Genomic DNA, 13,599 nt, shown 5'->3' on the forward strand with positions numbered 1-13,599 from the left:
ACTGTCTTTATTTGAAATATTGGTGGCATGATTTCTAGTATCACAGCACCATGCAAGCTGCCACAGTACAACAAACTGACATAGATTGAGAGCAACACTTAGTGGCTGGTAAATAATAAAATCCCATTTTAGTTAGGGTAAATAAAAACCTATGAAGCAAAGTACAGTCATTCAGTCCATGTGTCTCCTTCCACAGGAGCTTAGCAGACAGGGTGTTTGGGACAAGCTGCAGGAAGATAGCTAACACACAGGGAAGAAAAGAATGCATAAGTGATGCTTTGCTCACGTGAGACTCTCTAGTATTGATACATCTGTGAAATGGAAAAATAAGATGCCAGTTTCCATGTTCTTGTGTTCCCGCAAATAAGCACACGTTGCCTTGTTCTATATTTGAGTGGAACCACGTTTAGTGTCACTGTTTCCTCTGAGATCAAGGAGCTTTAGGGTGCAAGTGTCTCGGGATTCAAAGGACTTGCTCCAAACTAGCTCCTCTCTTGCCGCTCATTCTCCATTTGTGCTTCTGGAATGGTTCCTTTTACAGCTTACAAGATGGCAGCCACGATTAGCCTCTCAGCAATCACTCACAACTGAATCACAGCATCCTGCCCGTAATTTTCTCTACCATCTCTGACCCAGGCCCATCAAGCAAAAGTCCCTTCGAGGCAGCTACAAAGACTATGTCTAGAAGAGCAATATTAAATAATCCACTACAGTGGACAAGCCAAAATCAACCGAATACCTGTGTCCATGTTTCAGCTCTGGAAATTCTCATCTAATTTGTGGTCTGGGCATTGGAATTTAAAAAATCCAATTAATCTCATAAGAAAAGAATAAACAAACATATTGCCATTGAGTTGATTTGGGGCTCATAGCAACCTTATAGGACAGAGCAGAACTACTCGATAGATTTTCCAAGTTTATGAGTCTTTACAGAAACAGATTGCCACAAATTCCTCTCCCAGGGTGCCTGACAGTTTTAGACCACGCATTTTGTTTAGAAGTCTAGGGCTTTAATCACTATGCCACCACGACTCCTAGTTAAAATATAAACCACTAAATTTACTGCTATTAAATCCTACTCACAGCAACACGATGTAGAGTTTCTGAGAGTTTCTGTACATTTTCACAGGATCAGATAGCCTCACCTTTTTCTCACACAATGGCCAGTGGATTCAAACTGCTAACCTTGCAGTTAGAAGCCAAACGTGTAACCCACTACACTCCGACAGCTACATAGTTAAACTTTACTATGAAAAACTTTTTTAAAGAACTCTCAGAGAAATTAAATGACTTTTCAATATCATAAAGTTAATTTTCATTTCAAGTTCGCTAGCATACTATCTAAACTATCCTTAAAAACATGCTTATTATGATATAACTATTTTATTATTAATCATGATTTATACTCACTCCTTCTGGGGAAAAAATCAGAGAGACTACTTCAAGTATTTCTTTGCCTAATATGGTTTTCCAGGAATGTCCAAATTTGTCCAGATAAGAAGGTTATTGCTTTATGCTTTTTTTATCTTATCAATTGCTGTGCACTTATATGCACCCAACACTCAAAATCTGTCATGTAAATATGGATACCTTGGTTAGGTGTACCAAGGTATATTAAATATTCTTCTTTCTATATTAATATGTGGCAATATCCTTGTTATTATTAGGTGTCATTGAATCAGTTCTTACTCATAATAACCAACAGAAAGAAACACTGCCTAGAACTGTGTCATCCTTGGTCATACTTATGCATTGTCATACTTGTGCATACTATTGTGGCCACTGTGTTAGTTCATCTTCCTGAGTGTCATATCCTTTATTGCTGATTGTCTATGTCCTCATTATGGCACAAATATTTCCTGATAACATGCTCAAACTACCTGAGATGACATCTCACTATCCTCACAGAATGCTAAGAAGCATTCTGGCTTTATCTCTTCCAAGACAGAGTTGTTTGTTCTGGCCATCTGAGGTATAGCATATTGACAGAATAGTGAATGAAATGCCTTCAAAAACTGACACAGTGCTAAAGGTGCGCACTTGTATATGCCTAGAAATTTGGAAGACAGCTACCTGGCAAACTGACTGGAAGACATTCATGTTTGGTCCCATTCCAAAGAAAAATGATCCAACAGAATTCAGAAATTATCAAATAATATATTTCATTAATATCACATGCAAGTACAGGTCTACTTAATATAATTCAAACACAGTTGCAATGATACATCTAGAAGGAGCTTACAGAAATTCAGGTCATATTCAGAAGAGGACATTACACAAAGAATGTGATAACTAATATCAGGTAGATCTTAGCTGATGGCCGAGAATGCTAGAAAGATATTTACTTCTATTTTATTGATTATGCAGAGATTAGACTGTGTGAAGAAACCGTGAATGTGAGAAGAATGTGAATTCCAGAGCACTTCTCTGAGCTCAGTGGGTCCTACACACAAACCAAGAGGCGGTCATTGGAGCAAAACAAGGAAATACTCCCTGGTTTAAAATGAGGAAAGGCATAATTTAGGGCTGTATCCTTTCACTCTGCTTATTCCGTCTGCATGCTGAGCAAATAATCTGAGAAGCTGGACATCAGGATCAGAGGAGGTCCCGGAAAGTTAAGAGGACTTGAAGCATTTACTGATATAGATCACTGCAATTAGTATTGATGATGCTTCAACTTAAAAAAAAGCCTCCAAACTGGACCGATGAGCAATATACTGATAAACAGAGAAAACATTGAGGTTGACGAGGATTTCATTTTACTTGGTTCCAAAATCAATTCCCATGGAAGCAGTAGGAAAGAAATCAATTGAGTTAAATATTGTCAAGCATTTGTTACATACAGCAAAAGCCCTGTTTGAAGTGTTAAAATACACAGATGTCCCTTTGAGAACTGAGGGGCACCTGACTCAAGGTATGTTCTTTCAAATCACTTCAGATACATGCAAAAGTTGGACAATGAATTTAAAAGACTGAAGACCAATGGATGCTTTGCGATTGTGTTTTTGGCAAAAACTATTGACTATAGTGTGGAGTATTAGACAAATGAACACATTTGTTTTAGAAGTAGATTCAGAACGCTTCTAAAAATTGACGATGGTGAGATTTCATCTCAAGTAGGAAAGACCGATCTTCATGCTTGGGAAACTAGAGAGTCGGTGGAAAAGTGGAAGACACTCAATGAAATGGGTTAAACAAATGTTGTAGCAATGGGCTCAAACATAGCACAGGACTCCATAGTGCAAATCTGCTTTACAGAGGGTTGTTATGAGACTAACTCAAAGTTAACCGTTTTAAACCACCGCTACCCCTCAAGAGAATGATGAGACTTTCAACTTTCATGAAGAAAAAGTATTGAAAAGAACAAAGGGCATGTCTATCCAGTCCTATGGTATCATTGTGAGTTAGAATTGACTGGGCAATGAGTATGAAGTTCAAATTCCTGAGGTTTGTCTGCTATGCATTTTGGTCTTTCTGTCTTGTTTGTATAATGACTGTATTATGTTGGATTCTCTACCAAAGCAAAACCAGTGATGCCTGTATGTATGTGTGTGTGTGTGTGTGTTTAAAGAAATTTATATTAACAATTACAATACACAGTTGTTGAGTAGGTAAGTACAGTCAAGTTCAAGTCCATAGGTCATATGCAAGCTTCTCTGACTTATGTAGCTGATGAACAGAAGGCTAGATGAGGTCAGCTGAAAACAGTCTGCTGATGGTTCCTGTCACCAGCAAGCAGCACAACAAGGAATCCATGAGCCAGATGCAGGATCCAGCTCCAGCAGCCCAGAAGGAGCAAACACATAGCCTGACTCTGCCTAGGTTCTCTCCCTTACATGAAAGGTCTTACCCTCAAGGAGGGCCTATCAGGCACCTGACTGATAAATTAGGTTCTACCCCTACCTTCACCCAAATTTTCTTAGTTGACATAAACTCTAAACATCACAATGACCATTTGCAGTTTTTTACATATGAGGCCCTTGATGTTGTCCCACAAGCTGTCTTGTCTCTATTATAAGTGTTCGATGCATAAAGTCTATTGCTGATGTGGTCCCTAACTGCATGGGAGATATACTCACAATTATAGAGATAGTAAATTGAAAAGAGATGTGCTCATCTTAAACATTTCCAAATAAGCTATCCTGAGAAAAATATGATTGGAGATGTCAGTGGTTCCTGGGCATGCAATAGAAAATAATTCATCGCTATCTGCTGGGAGGACTTATTAAGTCTGGTTAACTCTTAAAAGTAAAATGAAATCAGACTTCTGAAAGTACCCAGCGCTATAGAAGCACGATGTCTCATACAGAAAGTACCCAGAGCTATAGAAGCACGATGTCTCATACAGAAAGTAACCAGCGCTATACAAGCACGATGTCTCATACAGAGTACCCAGCGCTATAGAAGCACGATGTCTCATACAGAAAGTACCCAGAGCTATAGAAGCATGATGTCTCATACAGAAAGTAACCAGCGCTATAGAAGCACAATGAAAATTCTCAGGCTCCAACTCGGACTTAATGGTTGAGAAATACGTTTTAATCATCTGAGTTTCAAGTGTTTTAATGAACCTTGCAGGACTCCCAGACAGCTATAGCCAATGATGGTGGCTTAGTTACATATCTTTTCTCCAGAAACACCACAGTTTCAATATTGTTTTAACAAACAGTATTTTCTCCAGAAAACACCAAATAATAAATAAGGAGAGATAGATCTGCACAAAACCCATGTCCTCTGTATCACTGGAAGACAAAAATTGCCCAAACTTCAAAATATCTGTAAATAAAATAGAAAAATGGCCAAATCTCAGCACAAAATTTATCAGGTTCCCACTCCTTCGCTACAGCCAAGCTTTGTTGGGAACCAAGACAGTTAAACACTCAAGGAAAAGGGGGATAGAAAACTAGGGCAAAGGTCTACCAGAAATATTGAGTTGCCAGTTTCCCATTTCCAAATATACTGAAGAGGCACTCAGGTGGATCTTAGCACAGACTACAGGGAAGAGAGTTTAAAAATATATGAAATCTGAAGTTCCCATCTTCAAAATAAATCGTTTCTGGAGAAGAAATCAAAAAGTAATAAACACCCATTAAAAATACAAAAAACAAACAAACCAAAAAACAGAGAATCTAAGAGTCCTGTATTCAAAAGATAAGTACAAAATTTATGGACTCACAAGTCTTTCATCTTCAATCTAGCAAATAATCAAAAAAAGAAATGAAAATGCATTGTCGTATCTGACAGCAGAGGGCCTATGAGGCCACGAAACTTGTAACGCGCTCCAATGCTACACAGAAAGGGACAACTAGAAAACCACAAGGTCCACAGACAGTGAATCCCACACACGCCGACGAAAGAGACACCGCTCCTAAAACCTAGGAAATATCACGAAACAGAAAAAACGAAGACAAAATTCTAAATGGAATTGTAAACACCGAAATGAACATTTGATGACCTGAAACAGTTTACTATATAAACACTTCAGAAATTCTATATTTATCCTCTTTTCTTGGTGACTCGCAAAAAGGAATTTAAGGATACTTTAAAGATGTGATTCTCTCTGTCTCAAACAAACAAGAACAAATTATTTGTTGTTGATTTGATTCCAACTCATCAAAAATGCTAGCAAAGAAAAACTTACTGCCATCAAATTGATGCCAACTCACAGGGACCCGATAGGACAGGGTAGAACTGTCCCTGTGGGTTTCAAAGACTGTAACAATTCACAGAAGTAGAAAGCCCATCTTCCTCCTGCAGAGTTACTGGTGGTTTTGAACTGGTGACCTTCATGATTGCAGTCAAGTTCATATCCACTGCGCCACGAGGGGCTCTTCTATCAGCCCTACAGAACAGAGTAAAACTGCCCTGTACTTTCCAAGATTGTAATATTTTGAAAGACTATCACATGGTGTGGTCGGTGACATGGTTTGGTCAGGGTGCATATCAAAACTGACATGCATTTGACCAAGGTGTGTTAAACTCCAATTTCCAGTCATCTGTGAGTTGTTCCCATGCCTGATAGAGCCATATTTGAGAAGAATCACTTTTCTCAGTATCACTTTGGTTTGTCTCGGTTAACTTGGACGTGAAACCAAGTCACTTAGAGCCTTTTACTTAATGTATCTATTTCTGTTTTTTATCTATAAATTAAACAGAAAAAATAAACCTAAACAGAATAATGATCCACTTAGACTAGATCCGTATGTCCAGACCTGAACAGTAAGCATCACCAGTGAATTTGATAGTAATTACCATCTTCAGGTTCCAACTCCACCTTCTGAATCAATAACTCTAAATGGTACCAAATAATCTATGTTTAAGCAAGCCCTTACCCTCTCAGCCTCAGCCCCTTGTCCCAACTTCTAATAATTCTATTTCTGCTATGGTTTGAACACTGTTGATCAATATTTCTAAAACTGTAGGGAGGGATGTTTTCAATTAGCACCTGGTGAACTTTTTCCATTTACATATTTCAAAACTACAGATATTCTGAAATTCCCTATAAACTTTTTCATATTCTCTCTCAAATGCACAGTGGGAGAAGATATACACAAGTCTAGAGAGAGACTAAAGAGTTGAGAACTTTCATACAGATTATCTCTAAATTCTTTCCACTCCAAAACACGGTCTAACAGTGCCGAAGGAGCCATCCCACCCAGATAAAAGTGGCTACCAGTTTAGATCATGTCTGACCACTGTGGGCAGACATCTTTTGATCGAGAAGTCATTTCTGTTGCCGTTGCAGGTGTCATTGAGTGAATTCCAGTGTACAGCCTGCCTACATCTGAACAAAACTGTCCAGTCCTGTCATCTCTACCCCCACTGCCATGTGGTCACCGATAGCTGACGTCACTGCATCTGTCCATCTTCTTGAGGCTCTTCCTCTTACCATTGACGATTTGCTTTACTGAACCTGATGGCTCCTCCAGGGATTGGCCCCTCCTGACATCCTGCCAAAAATACTTGAGATGAAACCGCAGCATCTGTGCTTCTAAGGGGCATTCTGACTGTCCTCCTTTCATGTCAAATTTGCTTGCTTTCTTGGAAATGTAGGGCATATTCAATAGTTCTGGCCACTGACATAATTCAGAGGCATCGATTGCACTTCCATCTTCCATTTTCAACATGCAGATCCCACGTTCACATGAAAAGATCCTGGCTTGGTCCAGGAGCACTTCCTTTCTCCACCCGTCATAGTCACTTTGGAACCCCACAAGGAGATCTCTGGCGGCAGATTGTCACAAGACAGTCTGTTGTTTGTTTTAGTGGCGGCAGGCATTGACTGTGGACCAAATAAAATGAAGCCCCTTCTAACGGCAATATTATCTCCATTTATTATGATGCCGATTGTGGGTTCAGTTGTGAGATTGGCTTTCTTTTTGTTGAAGTGTCATCTACACCGAGGGCTTGTCGATCCTCATCAGCATGTGCCACAATTTCTCTTGCTTTCAGCTGGCTAGAGAGTGACATCTGTCGATCACAGTTTTTTAACAGTTGTACTGTCGCAAAATCTATATAGCACACAATTCACTAGTTCAATTATAGCAAAAATGGTTGTACAATCATTGAAATAATCAATTTTAGAACATTTTCTTCTTTCCTGCAATCATTGTTACTAGCTCCCCATTTCCCTGATTACAGGCTTTTAACAAGATCCTTCTTCCATTCCGAATGCGTTGAATTTCTAATGTAGGATTGCTTCTCAGATTCTTCGCGCAGCACACAAATTGAATATGTACATTAAGATAGTAATGCCAACACACACCTCTCCCTGTTTCAAACCATGCAGTCTTCCTTTACTCCTTTTGGACAATTCCCTCTTGGTCTCTCTGCAGAGCCTTTGTGCGCACAATGAAGTGTGCCGGACTTCCCATTGTTCTCATGATCGTCCGTCATTTGTTATGCCCTCCACAGCCAGATGGCTTCATATGGTCCATAAAAGCATCTTTTGGGAAACGCATTGTAGCTCCCCCGAATTCACAACCACATCCCATTGAAATCAGAAGAAAAGATGAACAAAATTCATCCTAAAGATCACAGTTCTGACGGGCCGTTAAAGCAGTTCGATTTGGCACCGCACAGAATTACCAGGGATTTGAATCGATCCTCTAACAACTAGCTCATGTGTTTGCTTGCTTGCTTATTTAATAGCTGCTTTTGGAAATGCTAAGTTCTACCCTTTACTGGAGCCATTTCTTCTCTATTACATTTTCAGCCCTTACAGTTAACTCTTGGCTTCTTCAAAATGATCCAAATGACAGATTAAAAAATGTTTCTACCTCTGGATTCTTCATTCATCCAATTCTTCTTCTTTTGGGAGAAGGGGTATGTCATTTAAGATTGGTGGTCTGCGTGACGGGAGTTGAGTTGGAAGTTGATTCTTGAAAGTTATTTCATGAATGTAATACTCAAAACAGACGGAAACCCTCTACACACAAATGTAAAAGGAAAGTTGATGCAAAACCTCTTCAAACTTTGTGGAAACGCTGTTTTGCCCCATAACTCAATGAAGCCCCTGGGAGAAAAGCACAATTTCCTGAGCACGTTTTTCTTATCCATTGAAAAATATCTAATTTTTATTTGGCATGTTTTCCACTACTGTTCTTTCTTACTTGCCGGCACATTCCACGCTGTTCAGGAGCTTTGATAGGTGCTGAGATCTAAGAAAAGGTCTGGGGGCTGAGCAAGGAAATGACAATGAGCCTCAAGCTAAATATCTTCTCTCACCTTTGGTGGGGTGGGGAGGGGACAGAAATAAGCAGATGCTATTTGTTATCCTCACACTGCTGGCAAGATTACCATGAATGCTACAGGCAAAGATTGCAGCAAAGAGCTTACTTCAACTGCCAATTGTTCTGTGTCTTAAGGAAATGTGTTGACTTGCTGAATGACTGAACCTAGCCATTTTGCAGAATACATGAATTTTGCCTCTGATGCTGGGGCTATGTCATGGCACTGTGTTCTCCATGTCAGATATGATCTGTAACATAACAGCATATTGTCTTGTCTCACTTTCTCCTTTTTCCCCCTCTCTTCCTATTTTATTAAAGTTAAGGAGAAAAGATTATTTAACCTACCACTACTAATATTTGGATCTTTCCCTGGGTTTCTGCAACTCAGCTTATAAGAGGTTGAGGTTTCATGTTTTTGTAAGTTTTTAAAATAACATCTTATTGCCAGAGAATTTTTCACAATTGTAAGTGGAGTTTATCTATTTGTCCAGTGCTGCCAGGCCAGAGATCTGGAAAAGTGTACCCATAACACACACTAAATCAACTAGGAAAAACAATTATACCCAAACATATTTTGCCCTCCAAAATAATCTGCTAGCCGTCACAAGGAAATCAATATGACGTCAAATTGTCTTTGGAATCTTTTCACTTCTCTAAGTAGATCTTCTGCTCCAATGTCCCAAACAGAAATATTGGGTGCCTCAATTTATCCTAGTTTCCTGCCTTCTTCTGAGAACATTCAACACACCGCAGGGATATTTTTACGTTCTCTCTGGCCTGGAAGCCATAGGGCAGCAAGGACTAGATGGATGGGTAGAACAATTGTGAGCACTTTGAAACATATCAAGCCAACAGCAGTCAGTTGTCGTGAAAGACTGACTGATCTTACCTTTTCTTCCAAGTGATTATTATTTAATAATCTATTGATCTGTTTTGAAGAATCCTGGACTGTTCTAACTTTTATCAGCTTCTCAGCTTGCCAAGGAACTTCCATCTTCTGGATCTGTTTCTTGCTTTCCTCATATTTGTGATAGGGTATAACCTCCTTTTTCGCATCTCCTATCATCTCCACAGAATGACAATAGTGAGATGGTACCCACCATGAGTGTGCTGGATGGTCAGCGCGCTCTTTCAGCATAGTGTAAGGAAACAAGACCTGGGTTTCATAGCTTAGCTCTGCGATATATAAGCTGTGTGATTTTCCACAAAGTATTAACCTTTTTTAAGCCCCTGTTTCTCCTTGTCTGTAAGAAACTTATAATTATTGCTAAGAAATTAATATTCAATGTAAGGCATTTAAGGAAGCCTGTTCAATAAATGAGTTTTCTTTTTCTTCCTAAATTTACATAATTTAAATAATTTCAAACCTAGGGTATTAAACAGCATAGCAAAAGCACAGGTGTCAAGGAAACGATCTAAAAGTGTCACAAGACTAAATTTCTAAGGGTAGAACTTTTAAAGACTATGTCTTTCTGAAGAAAGTAATTCACTTTCCTTTCTTGAATCTAAGATTCTCAGAAAGAACAACTAAGCACTAGAAAGGTGACCTCTAATCATGGCCTATCCCTGATAACTGATTCAAAACTCTCAACATTGATAAGCGAGTCTTCTCTCCATGGAAAAAATTACTGATTCAAAGGGAAGCATTAAAAATCATCATTTGAATTTCATTGCATTCATCTCTCACTGCCAGGGAGTTGATTCTGACATCATGACACCAGCTAAGTGGTGGGCTGCGAATCAGAAGGTTAGTGGTTCAACCCACCAGCTGCTATGAAGGAAACATGAACTATCTGCTCCTGTCAAGATTCACAACCTTGAAAACTCTCTACAGGGTGGCCAGACATCAAAATTCACTCGGTGGCAGTGGTTTTTGTTGGTTGGGTGGTTGGTTTATACGTGTGAATATTAACACACAGGATAGCATTTAAAGGGTCTACAGTCCACAGGTTGGGATCTTCATAAACATGTGTCCTCTGGCATTTGATAAGCTATGAGCTGAGATGTTTTCATTATTGAATCTCAAGGCAGACCTTTGCTCTGGATACTTGTGGGGCTGTGTTTACATACCACGTACAGCTAATCAAGGCACATGCAACAGTGAGGACCGGGAGCAATTGTGAGAGGTAATGGCCCACAGCATTATCACCTAACATGCCTTTAATGTTTATTTAGTTGGATTACTTGTAATACTGAATACCAATGAAGAAATCTATTTCTCTAGGTCCTAAAGCAGCAGCCATGTATTGAGTTTAAAACAAAACTAAATAAAACTGCAGTTCCCAGGTGTTATAAAAGCTACCTCTTTCCAAAATCATTTGCATATTACACTAGAATTTAGCCCACCTGTATGTTAGTGGGATCATATGAAATTGACCAAGGCGCGCTGGTGGCACGTTAATCAAAAGGTCAGCAGTTTGAACACACAAGTGTCTTCGTGGGAGAAAAACGCTCCTGTGTTCTTTCTTAAAACGCTGTGGGGTAGTTCTATTCTCTCTCAAAGGGTTTGTTATATGTAAAAATTGAATCGATGGTACCAAATGTGGTTTTCTTCAGATTCTATGAACCTTAAACTTCTGGCCCCTCTGCGGAGAGGTACACCCACTGAAGAAACTTCTTTTTCTGAATTACCAGCTTCCCCCAAATCCCAAAGTATGGTTTGGAAGGAAGCACAGGAACATCAATTCTAGATGCCCCAACGGGCGGTTCCTCAGGTCAACATCAGTGGCAACAGATAGAACATGGGGATTGTCATGGGTCATAAAAAGCAATAAAAATATCAGAGCAATGAACACGGTTTCCTGAGTTCAGCTTTCATTTGTCAAACTTTGAAAATGTCACCTCATACTCTCAGATTCAAAGTTTATTTTTTCCAGCTAAATCTAGAGACCTGGCAGATTGAGTTTCTCAGTTTTGTTTGTTTGTTTCTTTACCCCCTGAAACTAAAAATTGTAAAGACCGCATCTAAACAATTTCGATGCCATATTGATATGACGACGATGATCGGGACAGAAGATTTGATCTTCGCGGCAGCCATTTCAGATGATCGCTCTCATCTGTTCCTGCCATTTTCCTTGAAAACGAAGCTGTCTGCATTAGAATTCAGGACGCATGAAATTGTCCATCTGAGAGAAGCCTGGCCTGTTCAGAAAGGCTACGGCTTGTCACTGACAGGGAAGGAAGGGGAGGTGAAGTGGAGAGAGAGAGACAGAGGAAGAGAAAGAAGGAAAGAAGAGAAGGAAGAACCAGGCTGATTTAATTTTGTTTGTATTCCATTAGGTTTACCAGTGTCAGGACTGACAAGTCCTGAGCAAGATTGAGCTCAATCCTCCTTTTAAATGGTAGGGCTTGTATTGACGAAGTAAATGCTCAGCGATCAATTTTTTGAATATAGATGGATTTCTGGTGCCGGGTTCAGCAGAACTATTAGGAGAAATGTTAAAGTGTGATATGCTACACCAATCAGCACTTCTTTATTCAATAGCTAAAGAATGATCATATTTCTGTTATCCTTTGATTTGAAAGAATGATTCAAATTATCAATGCAGAAATATAACTCCAATTTTACCTAAATGTTAATGTTTTGTCTACAAGGTAATTCCAAAGTGGTGGTATTAGTGGGCATTCTCTTTTCTAATCTGATCGAGACATGCTTTTGGGATCTCTCCAGAGATCCTGTAACATTTCATACCTGCTTCATCATCACTCATCAATATTCATAGACACAACTATAATTTTCAAGACACCATACACAGCCTTGTTGGTAATGCAGGAAAAATCAGCCCCTGTAGGGGCAGCGTGATGATGGGAGCAATGTGCACCCGTAAGTACTCTTCTTCTTGCCTCTGCGCCTCTATGACCAGTCCCTGCTTCCCCAGGCCCCGTGTCTTTCTGATGCTCGGAACCTGCTATAATTTCTGATGCATTCTTTTTTCCTTCATCTCTATTCCCAAAGCATCTTGCTGCAAAGCTAAAACGATTGTAATAATCTAATTTGTATGCATGTGTTAATGGTTTATAAGAGTTTAATGTGTTCACCCTCTCAGGCGACATGCTTACATGCTTGAATATCTTTGTTCCTGCTTTCAGGACTGTATCTAAAGGAGCACCTTTACATTCTCAAGATGAGAGTTGCCGATTTTTAATAGAGTTCTGGGCCAACTCACAAACAATTTCATATCCAGCCATGTGCAGGAAGAGCAACCTCCTTCTACTTCTTTTTTCCTCAAATATGAAAAATCAATAACTAGCTTAACAAGATGATTCTGTAAGGGTGAGACTATACCAAGCAGACACACGTTGTTCAAGTGGCAGCTCCTGGATAAGCACAGGCCCTGGTCAAAGTCTAGATGTGTTTGTCACTTTGACAGTGCTACGTGCCATCCATGTGAGTGCCTGCCCGTCATTATATCGGATTAAAGGGGCATGCAGGGTTTAAACATGGAAAAACACAGTCAGGAGGTCTCAATTCCAAGAGAGGAGAGGAGAGAAGGAATCAGAGGGACATGTACTCTCCCCATGCTTTGGACCAGGTCCTGGTGGTGCCCATGATTTACAAGTCAGTTGCTCACCTAAAGTGTAGAGGGTGGTGTACATGCAGAGGTTCCTCTGAAGAAATGGTTAACAATCTCCTCACCCTCACCCCCCCTCAAATCAGTCATTGAAAATCCCATGGAGCACAGTTCTCCTCTGAAACATCTGGAGTCACCATACAGTGGAATCAAGTAGAAAACAGACAGCAAGAGCTAAGAACAAATTTATCTGCAGGCATCTACTGACCTCTGTCCCAACCCTTCCCCGCTTTTCCAATTTCCTTGCACCTTTCCCTGTCTCTTTTTGCCAAAAGAGCAGCATGAGAAGAGGGTAC

Source organism: Tenrec ecaudatus, chromosome 8, assembly GCF_050624435.1.
Source record: "Tenrec ecaudatus isolate mTenEca1 chromosome 8, mTenEca1.hap1, whole genome shotgun sequence".
In the NCBI taxonomy this organism is placed as follows: Eukaryota; Metazoa; Chordata; class Mammalia; order Afrosoricida; family Tenrecidae; genus Tenrec; species Tenrec ecaudatus.